The sequence below is a fragment of the Protopterus annectens genome, chromosome 6.part0, assembly GCF_019279795.1.
Source record: "Protopterus annectens isolate FY-2018-M chromosome 6.part0, PAN1.0, whole genome shotgun sequence".
Taxonomy (NCBI): Eukaryota; Metazoa; Chordata; order Ceratodontiformes; family Protopteridae; genus Protopterus; species Protopterus annectens.
Window position 1 is genome coordinate 109,875,760 of NC_056737.1, and position 10,423 is coordinate 109,886,182.

The window sequence follows — 10,423 nt, forward strand, 5'->3', positions numbered from 1 at the left end:
TACTGTGGGCAATACAGACTCTAGGTGACGTGTGCCTTATACCACTTATACATAATGCATACCAGCAGCATGTGACATGAATGCCTGTAATTCATTCATGCGATGTGTAGAGATGAAACAATGGAAACCTGTGTGCAAGAGAACCAGCTGATAATAGCGGCTAACAAAGTCATGAGTTCAGAATATTATAACAGAGGCAAGGCTTAAAAGCACTATTTGTAGTAGTGATTCTGTATGCAGTCTTGAGTTCTTTGGCTAAAGTGTAATGCACTGACAATAATGTTAAGGAACACCATTTCTCATCTACTAAATACCATCTGGTATCACAGATGTTAATATGACAGTAATGGAGAATGTGTACCTAGATATACTGCACTTATTCACAATTTAGCTTTGAACACTTTTATTTTCCAAAGTGCTTTTCCAGTTTTAGTTTATTTATTTATTTGTTTTTGTTTTTTGTTTTGTTTAGTTAACCAACTAAGTGAGCTGTTCCAGGGACCCCTTCAAGTCATGATCGGGGTGAATGTTTCACTGAACAAAAAAACATTTAAGAAAATTCAGAAGTCATATACAAAATGATAAAATAACAGCACATGAATGTGTTTGCAGAGATATAATGCAAAATACAGTTTATCAGTAAGGGTCTGATGTCATATGTAAAATTATATATATATATATATATATATATATATATATATATATATATATATATAGATGCAGATGCAATAAGCAATAATGGAGTGTATCAGTGATGAGCGCAATACATATAGAGTTAGTTTATATGCTACAAGAATTATCTATGAACTGTTTGCAATCTTTACAATATATGTATGTTGACCTCATCAGAACGGTTTAAGTCAGTGAGAAAAGAATTTGGACATCATATTTCATTTGTAGAAAACTTAACACATTAGGTTGCATCCTTGAGACAAACTCGTGTGTCTTCATTAAACAGTATTTTCTTCATTTGTCCCTTATAGGCTTCCTTGATTTCTATTATTAGTTCAGCTTGTAGGAAGATGAAAAGACTGTGGGTTCTATTTCCCACACCAGGTGCTTGGATACATTTTGCTAGTACTCACGCTACAGTGTACGATAACAGGGTAGGGATGGGTGGAGGTGTTATATATTCTTTTATGGATGAGACTTTAAACTGGGGTCACACCTGTCTGATTTGGTGGTAGTGCAAATGGATGTAAAAGATTCTGGGACACTCATTAAAAACAGAAGAGACCAATTTTATCTTTATCAATATGAATTCCACATTAGGTATATTCTAAGAGGAGGACATAACCCTAGTGTACTAACCTAGTCAATGAAGGCATAAAATAAAATAAAATAAAATAAAATAATAATGTCATGTGTGAGGTTAATCCAGGCTGCTGACATTATTTTAGAAACAGCATTTGTGGTTGTGTAAAGAGAAAAGTGTGTTTGAGCCAGTGTGACTGCTTTGTCAACCTTCAGTGAATAAGCAGGGAGCATGAATATAAGTTTGTTTTGTTAGTAGTAGTATAGAATTATGACTCATGAATGAGCTAAACAATCAGTGGGTTTAGTAGGAAGAGGACACTGGCTGTTACAGATAGTAGCTTAGTTTTATGACAAGTATAATATACACATTATTTGGAGGGAAATTATTAATAAATCCAAGCACCGTGTTTTCTGTAATTTGTATGGAATTCTGGGGTGGTACTGAAATAATAGGTAGGCCATATTGTATTCTGGGGAGGGGTACATATACAAGTATGGCTCATCCATACTGTATTCTAGGGAGGGGTACATATATAAGTATGGCTCATCTATACTGTATTCTGGGGAGGGGTACATATATAAGTAGGTGAGAGCATTTTATAATACCTTTAATTGCTTCAGTCTTTTTTCACTTTGTCTTTCAATGTACATATTGAAAGCTAGCAGTTCATCAAACAATTCACTGAGGTACTTTGTTGTTTTATTCAGAGGGAGGGGATACCTACAGGGTTCTTAATGGCTAGGTTTTTGTTTGGTTCCCAACATATTTGTAATGTTGTTTGCATTTACCATAAACCCATAAACATGTTTTTCATTAGCCATTTTCTAAATAATCTGAGGTCTTCTTGTAGCCTATTACAGACAGTGTATTTTGTTTTGTGGACTCCTGTTATTAAAGTGTCATCAGTATAAATGAGGATTTGTTGAGGTCGTTCCCAAGGCAGGTAATGAAACAGAAGTGGTCTGAGGGCTGTACCTTGTGGAATACCTTTTTGGCATAGTTACTTTTTAGAAAGAACAGTTATTTCCTGCAAGAATCCAGAAAGTGAAAAGTTTTGTAACAGGATACTGTGGTCTACTTTGTAAAAGCATTTGTTAACAAGGCACTGCCTCATTAACACTGTGAGAGTAGTTACACAGCTGAACTGATACAGTGAAATGGGAAGTGAAAGACATCTTTCTGTGTACTTCAACATTCATTCCATAATTTCCATAGTTTGAAATTTACTTGAAAACTTTTCTTATGTGTTTAATGAAAATTATAAAATCAGTTACTATGTTAACTTTTGCTGTTAAGCTGCACAGTGTGTATACCTAGTACTTGGTATTTTATTTTCTTTTTACATTTTTCTTGGTAGAGGCACATTCATTTGATAGGTACCATGGTCTTGCCAAACGTGGTTACATACTTGGTTTCCTATCCCTGATATCACTTCATGCTGGTTTTATTTGGAACAATTTTAAGATTAGGGTGGCTTATCTCTTTCTCAGCAGTCTTATGCTTGGATGTTTGCATCATTTTAAGAGAGAGTGGTCTACTAGTAGTAAAAAATAAGTGAATCAATGAGCAGTTGCAGTCTTAGTTAAATATCTATATCTATCTATCTATATATATATATATATATATATATATATATATATATATATATATAGCTATCGGTCTATCAATCTATCTGTCTATCTATCTATCTATGGTTTACTATTAAAACCTTGAAATTGCATAGGTCGACCGGTCACATGGTATCCAGAACAGTGATGTTGTGGCCAGGTCAAAACTGAATACATCGACACCCGTAGTTCGATGTATTCGGCATAGCAGAAGGTGATGTCAAGTCACCCATGCCATGCAGCTTACAATACTGTGACATTCCATAGTCAACAGTACGTTTATTTTACTATTATGAAGGGGGGCAAGCCCCCCTGCATCCCCCACACCCCTTGCAAATTATATATACCAACTCTGAGATCGCACTACAGTGAGGAACTAGGTTAATTCCCTGTTCCTCACTGAACCACGATCTCCATACACAATGCCGAACTCAAGATACTTGAACTACAGTACCCATTCACTGTAGTGTAGTCAATGTATTCTGAGTCGGCATTCTGCCCATTTGAAAACTGCCTTTTGACTGCATGCCAGTCGACAGCAGTGACTTTGACTATTCAACAGTAAACCTATATGTGTGTGTGTGTGTGTGTGTGTGTGTGTGTGTGTGTGTGTGTGTGTGTGTGTGTGTGTGTGTGTGTGTGTGAAAGACAAAGTGAAATTTCCACTCCATAAAGGTGGCAAAAACTATAACTTCTCCAACTTCCACCCCATAGCCAACCTCTCACTCATCTCAAAAATTCTTGAAAAATGCATTCACCTGCAACTCATGCCATTCCTAACCGAACACCAACTGCTCTCTCCTACCCAGCATGGCTTCTGCCCTGGACATAATACCAACACAGCCCTTATCTCCTTCCTACACTCTGTCAATTCAGCTCAAGACTCTGGTAACTTAGTTTCATCAGTTCTATTAGACTTGTCTAAAGCTTTTGATACCATCTCCCACTCCCATCTACTAAACCATCTATCTAATCTCAACATCTCTCCAAAAACTCTAACTTGGTTTTTCAGCTACCTTTCAGACAGGTCCCAAGCTGTGGAATGGGGCCAAGCCTCCTCCAGCTTCCTTCCCACCTCCACAAGAGTTCCCCAAGGGTCCATACTTGGCCCTCTGCTATTTAACATCTTCATTAACGATTTCCACAAAGCTGTTCCCAATACCAAAATTGTCCAATACGCAGACGACTCAACTTAGATCTGCTATGCTTCTAACGTTACAGATCTCAAGTCTCTAACTCAAACCGCCTTCTCAACCACTGAAAAATGGATGCACCAAAACCACCTTGCACTTAATGCTAACAAAACTAAGATTCTTCTATTCACTCACTCTAAATCCACCCCCACTGAAAAAAACTAATTTCAAATTACAAGCCATAACAACTCCATCATTGACATCATTCCCTCCGCCAAACTCCTAGGGGTCACCATTGATGAACACTTAAAATTCAATACCCACATCCAACTTAACATCAAGAAAACCCACATAAAACTCGGCCTACTATACAGAAACAATCAATTCCTCTCCCCCTCTACTAGACATACCTTGGCCACTACCTATCTCCTCCCATCTCTTCTATATGGTGCTCCTCTGCTTACAAATCTATCTTCCACCCTAACCACCAAACTGGATGTATGCTACAATAAAATCTCCAAATTCGCCACCAAGGCAAATTCCCTCTCTCATCACTGCACCTCCCTTCAAACTTTACATTGGCTTGAACTCCCTAATCAACTAGACTACCTCCAAATTGTCTCAGCCCACAAACTAATATTTCAACCTAGCAGCTGCCCTGCACTATCAAATATTCTTCAACCTTATACCCACCCCCCCCCCCCAGACCCCTCAGATCTTCTCACCAAAACCTTATATCCATCCACAAACCAAAGTACCCAGCTGGTCAGCTTCTAATCTCCTTTACCCTAGCTAAAAAATGGAATGCCCTGCCCTCTACACTGAGGACCTGTGACAGCCTACACTCCTGCAAAACACAACTCCACTGCTACCTGCACACTCAAAGAAAATGTAACTGTACTCTTCATTCTATACCTCCCAAGCTCCCCTCCTCCTTCTCTCTTGGCTAAACTTCATACCTTTCTAATTTGCCTCTTAGTCATACATTGTTAATGTAACTAACATACCCACTTCCAACCTTATTTTCTATGCCTCTCGTCCTCCAGGACAATTCTTCTTTAACATCTTAGTTACAATTTTAAATGAATTCATGCTGTTTACCAACTGCTTTGTGGAATTTCTACCTATTTTGATTGTAATAATTGTTCTTTGTATTTTACTAGTATTTCATTATGTGATATAACATTGTACTGTGGAGCTTTTCTCCCCGGGCCTCCACTGAAAACAGGCTCTCAAGTCCAGTGGACCTCCCCGGTCACCAAACTGAACTAAATAAATAAAATAAATAAATAAATAAATATATATATACACGAACACAACAAAACAAACACACACACCTACCCATCCTATAAGCAGGGGGAAAAGCCATACTGCACCCACATGTAGGGGGCAAGCCCCCCACACCCCTGCTACTTATTTATACTAACTCTGAGGTCACAGTAAACACCAAAAGACAGAAAACCCACCACCACACATTCTACATCCCCCTTGCACAAACACACATCACATACATACAAACAGCAACACTCTCAACACTGACACACTGACACTCTTACCTACCTACCCTAACCCACACCCAAAACTCCCCAACACACTCACAAACACCCTCCCCAAAACCCTTTATAAACATAACACTTACCTAACGCACCATCAGTACTGCGGGTTCGACATTTCCAGATTCAATATTCTGCAGTTTCGCGCAACTACAGATTAGACAATTTGGTCTTGAGATACTGAAATTCGACATTTCATTATTTTGAGATTTCAAAGGGTACACACACACACACACACACACACACACACACACACACACACACACACACACACACACACACACGCGCATGGGGTGTGTGTGTGTGTGTGTGTGTGTGTGTGTGTGTGTGTGTGTATGTGTGCACTCAATATAGTGATTAATTGTAACAAAACACAATTTTGTATATTCATTGGTGAGTTCAATTCTGTTCTGAAACAAAATATCTGTATTCCAAGAAAAGAAACATATGTTGCTTTTTATGTGTAACCTTCTTCTGTTACAAATTTGCAGAACTTAGAATACATTTTTAAATCTAGATTGGGATATGCATACTTATTATTAAATTTATTTCCATGGCATATGGTACAAATATTTTATTTTATTCTTTTTTGGACATGGGCCTCCACTGTACATATTGCACCTCCTTCTTATGACAATTTCTATTCAATAACTACATTTATGAAGGTTTACAATCACGGATATTTTGCTGTGCCCTTCCTTTGCCTCTTACTTTACTTGCAAACAGCAGCCGAGGGATGTGCATGTATTCAGCATCATTTAAGGATATTGCTGATTTATACAAGCAGTGTGTAACCAAAAAGCAAAGATGATTCCCCCTTTGGATGAAGTGATCTTCCACTAGGAACATGTCGACAGTCATTGATCATTAAACAGACATGTGATCGGTGACTGATTCACCTCCCCGTTAAAGCAAGCTTGTGAAAAACACCATCATTCTTCTCTCTGTCCAGTCATTCCTGCACTGTCCAGCTTGCTAAGCAAATCTAGATCAATGGCAGTACAGATGGTCACCCTGCTCTTGTTTTAAAAAGCCTACAGTGTACACTATAAATTTTGCTACAGTGACAATTCGTCTTCAAAAAGTAATTCCTAGCAGTTTGGTAAACCAAAAACTACTTCTAGTGCATAATTCAGCAAATGCAATATTAAATATTAGTGATAACGTAACCTGCCTACACATCACCACCACACAAAACATACTTCTCAAAATCTGTTACACTCTCATGCATGAAAATATAACTAGAAACACATCAATAGGAGAGGTGCAGGGAGGGAGGTGGGGACCCATCCCACACATGGGTGTACTCCTCTACTCTTTACTGCACTCTTGCCAAGCATTAGTGGTACCAACCACAACTGGACAGTGTTCATAGAATTGACAAATCCTCAGAACTTTAAACCACCATTGACATCACTCTTCTAACTCCTCCAGACTTGTAAAATTCAGTGTATCTGTTTTATCCAATGTCTTTAGTTAAAGCAAGCATCTCATTGCATTTTATTACACTGGAAAAAGTAAAACATACCTCCTTTTGAAATTTTCTGACAGTTAATGCAGAGGACTTAAACTCAGACTTGTTAATGAACTGCTTGCTGTGCCAAGGGTACGCTGTTTGAATCCTTCCACCTTCTTTTGCCTACTGTGTGACATTAAGCAAGCCACTTAACCAGTTAGTTCTTTGGGATAATTTGAAATTTGAGCTAGACTCCTTAAAGGTCACCTGGACTGCATGCCTTGTAACTACCCATGAACCTAAGACCAGCACATCTAACAGACAAGATGGTGCCTATGTAAATATTATCTTCTCTTTAGTTAAGTTTTAGGGTGGTGGGGACCAAGGGAGGTGTCTGGCAGTTAATGCAGAGGAATAAAACTATGAACCATTGTGGAGCTGCTTCCTGTTAACCAGTTGCCTAATCTTTGTGGTTCTGAGCAAGTCACATAACCAGACAGTGCTCTAATGAAATTGGGAATGTGGGCTAGGTTTAATAGTTGTCTTCTGGACTGCAAGCCTAGTAACTGCCTATGCAGTGTACTGATGTGGGAAACATGTACTATATGACAGGAGAGAAAACTGGTCCAAATACAAACAACTGAAAAACATTTCCTGAGAAGAGACACATTAAAGTGTCTGTTAAACATATGCTGGTGGACAAAAATGTAATTTCCATTGGATTTTATTCTGAACCTCACTTGCAGACTACAGTGTGTAGGTCTTACTATCCAAAGTGTTAGCACTGGTGCATTTCTTGTACAAAAAGGTAGAAATAATGTTTAATCATAACCACATGTAACTGAGAAGGTTATTAGTAACTCAGATAATCAAAATGTTGACTACAAAACAAAAAACTACAAAGTGCATTGCTTTTGAATCCTTCCACCTTCTTTTGTTTTCACAGTTTTTGTTTGTTTTGAATCATGTGACTCATTTTGGTTTATGGATAACTTTTTGGGAGATATAAACACCATAAAGTGCTGCTACTAAGAAATCAGCCACTGCTCTCTGATGTATTTAATTCTCTTTAGGTTGTTTTTATAACAAGAACACAGTTAAAACAATTGCTCTTTCAAAACCCAAAGCTGTGTGCAGCTATTCTGTTGTAAATTAGGAAAACATAGTTTTCTAGTATATTGTTCTGTATCTTGCTAATGAAATGTTTGCATCAGTATAGAAGTTGAAAAGTATGCAAAATTAATGTTTTTTTCTGTAAATAAAACTTTGATTGTACATTATGTGTCTGAATAAGCAACTGAACATTAAAATAGAATGCCTGATAAAAATCTTACCTAATTCTAGTTTTAAATTCTTCGTCTGTCGGGTATTGTTGCCACTGGTGATCTATAAGCAGGGACCAATATAAACAGCTCTGTGAGGCAGTCCTAGCAGACGAGTTGGCAGTCAAGAGCAGGATATATCACTTGCTACGAGCGCTCAGTTAAACAGAAACAAAACACTTATGTACTTTTTCCAGCTACCCACAAAGATGACACACTTCCTATGAAGAGCAAGCCTGTGCTAGAACAGCTCTGCTCAAGACTGTGGAGATGACTGTAATTTCAGGGCACATGACAAACCCATGGGGGCAGGGAGACAGAATAAAGGAAGAAAGTTAAGCAGAACACATTAAACTTTTGTAACGTCCAGACAAATGGCAGAAGCAATCTCCTTGCTACACACTTTTCAGACTCTTACCTCTGACAATGTGGAGCACTGAGCAACACTAATTATTGTTAATATTATATTGACCTATTTCAGCTATGGAAATGTTAATTTAAGAATATGCCATCAAGTATTTACTTGTATAAAACTTACTTTTAATTCCTCTGCATAGAAGATAAAAATGTTATTTGAAATGTATATATAAACACACATGATCAGAGTGGAATGTGTCATTTCAATAATTCATAAATTAGGGGCTCAGCAAACAAAGCAGCAGATTTAAGGGATACGCCAACAGAAAATTCTGTTTGCTCCTGACATTTCTCTTTCTTCAGCAATGTCAGCTTAATTCATGTATCAGGATCTCAGGCTGGAGGTTGCAATCCCCATTATCAGGCCTCGACATGTATGGGCTGGAATGTGTAGAATGAAGTCACAGCTATATGATACACAGTGTAGACCTTAACATGCATGCATGAAGGAATATATTTAAATGAGTAACTAAGCTTCTGATCTATTCTGATCCAGCTAAACTGACTGAATTACTGAATCCAGTTTATGGAATTTTTATCTGCATTATTCCATACCTTTCAATCTCTTATCTCAAGAAATCTGTACAAAGTATTAGAATACATTTTATGAAGGATATGATGTTTGAAACTCAGACACCTGTCATTATTTAATGACTTAAATCCTCAGTGATTTACTAGAAAAAAAAATACAAATTGTATAAGGAATAGATCAAAAATATGAGGCAAAAATCTGGCCAGCTATGAAAATCCAGGTAATTGAGTAGTACAATTACTTCTAATCTACAAATTATTTATTTATTTATTTATTTATTTTATTTTATTGTATTTTATATTTGTTTACCGGGGAAGTCTGACTGAGCTAGTAGCCCCTTTTTAGTGGAGGCTCAGGGAGAAAAGCTCCACATATATAAAAATAATACACAAAAGAGAAAAATGTGAAAAATACACATTTACATACATTTGAGATAAATTTATATAATTTGGTATTGTTCTAGACTGATATGGAATTACAAAAGATGCAGAAGTTGTGTTAGCAGCAAATACTTTACAATATGTATCTAATACCTAATATTTAAATTATATTTGCAGCAAACATCCAAAGTAATTGATTTCAGCAGGTCACAATAATTACAATACTCCAAACTACATGCATTTATCCATGTTGTCTACCAGAAATTATCTGCATGTACACCATATGTTATACACTGAAACATTCAACAGTTCTCCAATGTGCTCACTTCTTCTCCCTGCACCTTAAATTTCATACACTGTTGATATAAAAGGAATAAGGGGAACTGAGGAACACCAGTACCTTGCATTATGTGGTATTTTTCTGAAAGGTATGTTTCAGAATTAGAACTATATTACTGATTGCAGAAGAAGAGAAAACAGTATGGGTCATAAGAAGACTATATTCTGATGACTTTCACAAAATCAGGGTTGTACCTTAACTTGAGAGTAAATTGTTTTGTAATCTGAAGAGTCTGTATCCAGCAAGTGAGGATGAAACTGAATATTCTTCAGAGCCATATTAACACGAATTTGCTGCAGGTCATAGTGAAGCAAAGTGTCTTAGAAGATTAAAGCAAACTAAAAATGTCCTGTTTGTCAGGTTGAAACTAAATGCCTGCAGACTAGATACAGCTAAGCTTTTTGCAGACAGCAGCTAAGTTTGTA

The 10,423-nt window shown here is 37.2% G+C and overlaps 1 long non-coding RNA gene across 1 annotated transcript in view; it reads right to left on the minus strand.

Annotated features, from left to right (window-relative positions):
- Positions 1 to 8,565, minus strand: part of LOC122804185 — a 170,350-nt gene extending 161,785 nt beyond the window's left edge. Inside the window, exon 1 of the long non-coding RNA XR_006365198.1 lies at positions 8,342 to 8,565. This is a non-coding gene — a long non-coding RNA (uncharacterized LOC122804185). The remainder of the gene's footprint in view (positions 1 to 8,341) is intronic.
- Between the last annotated feature and the right edge of the window lie 1,858 nt (positions 8,566 to 10,423).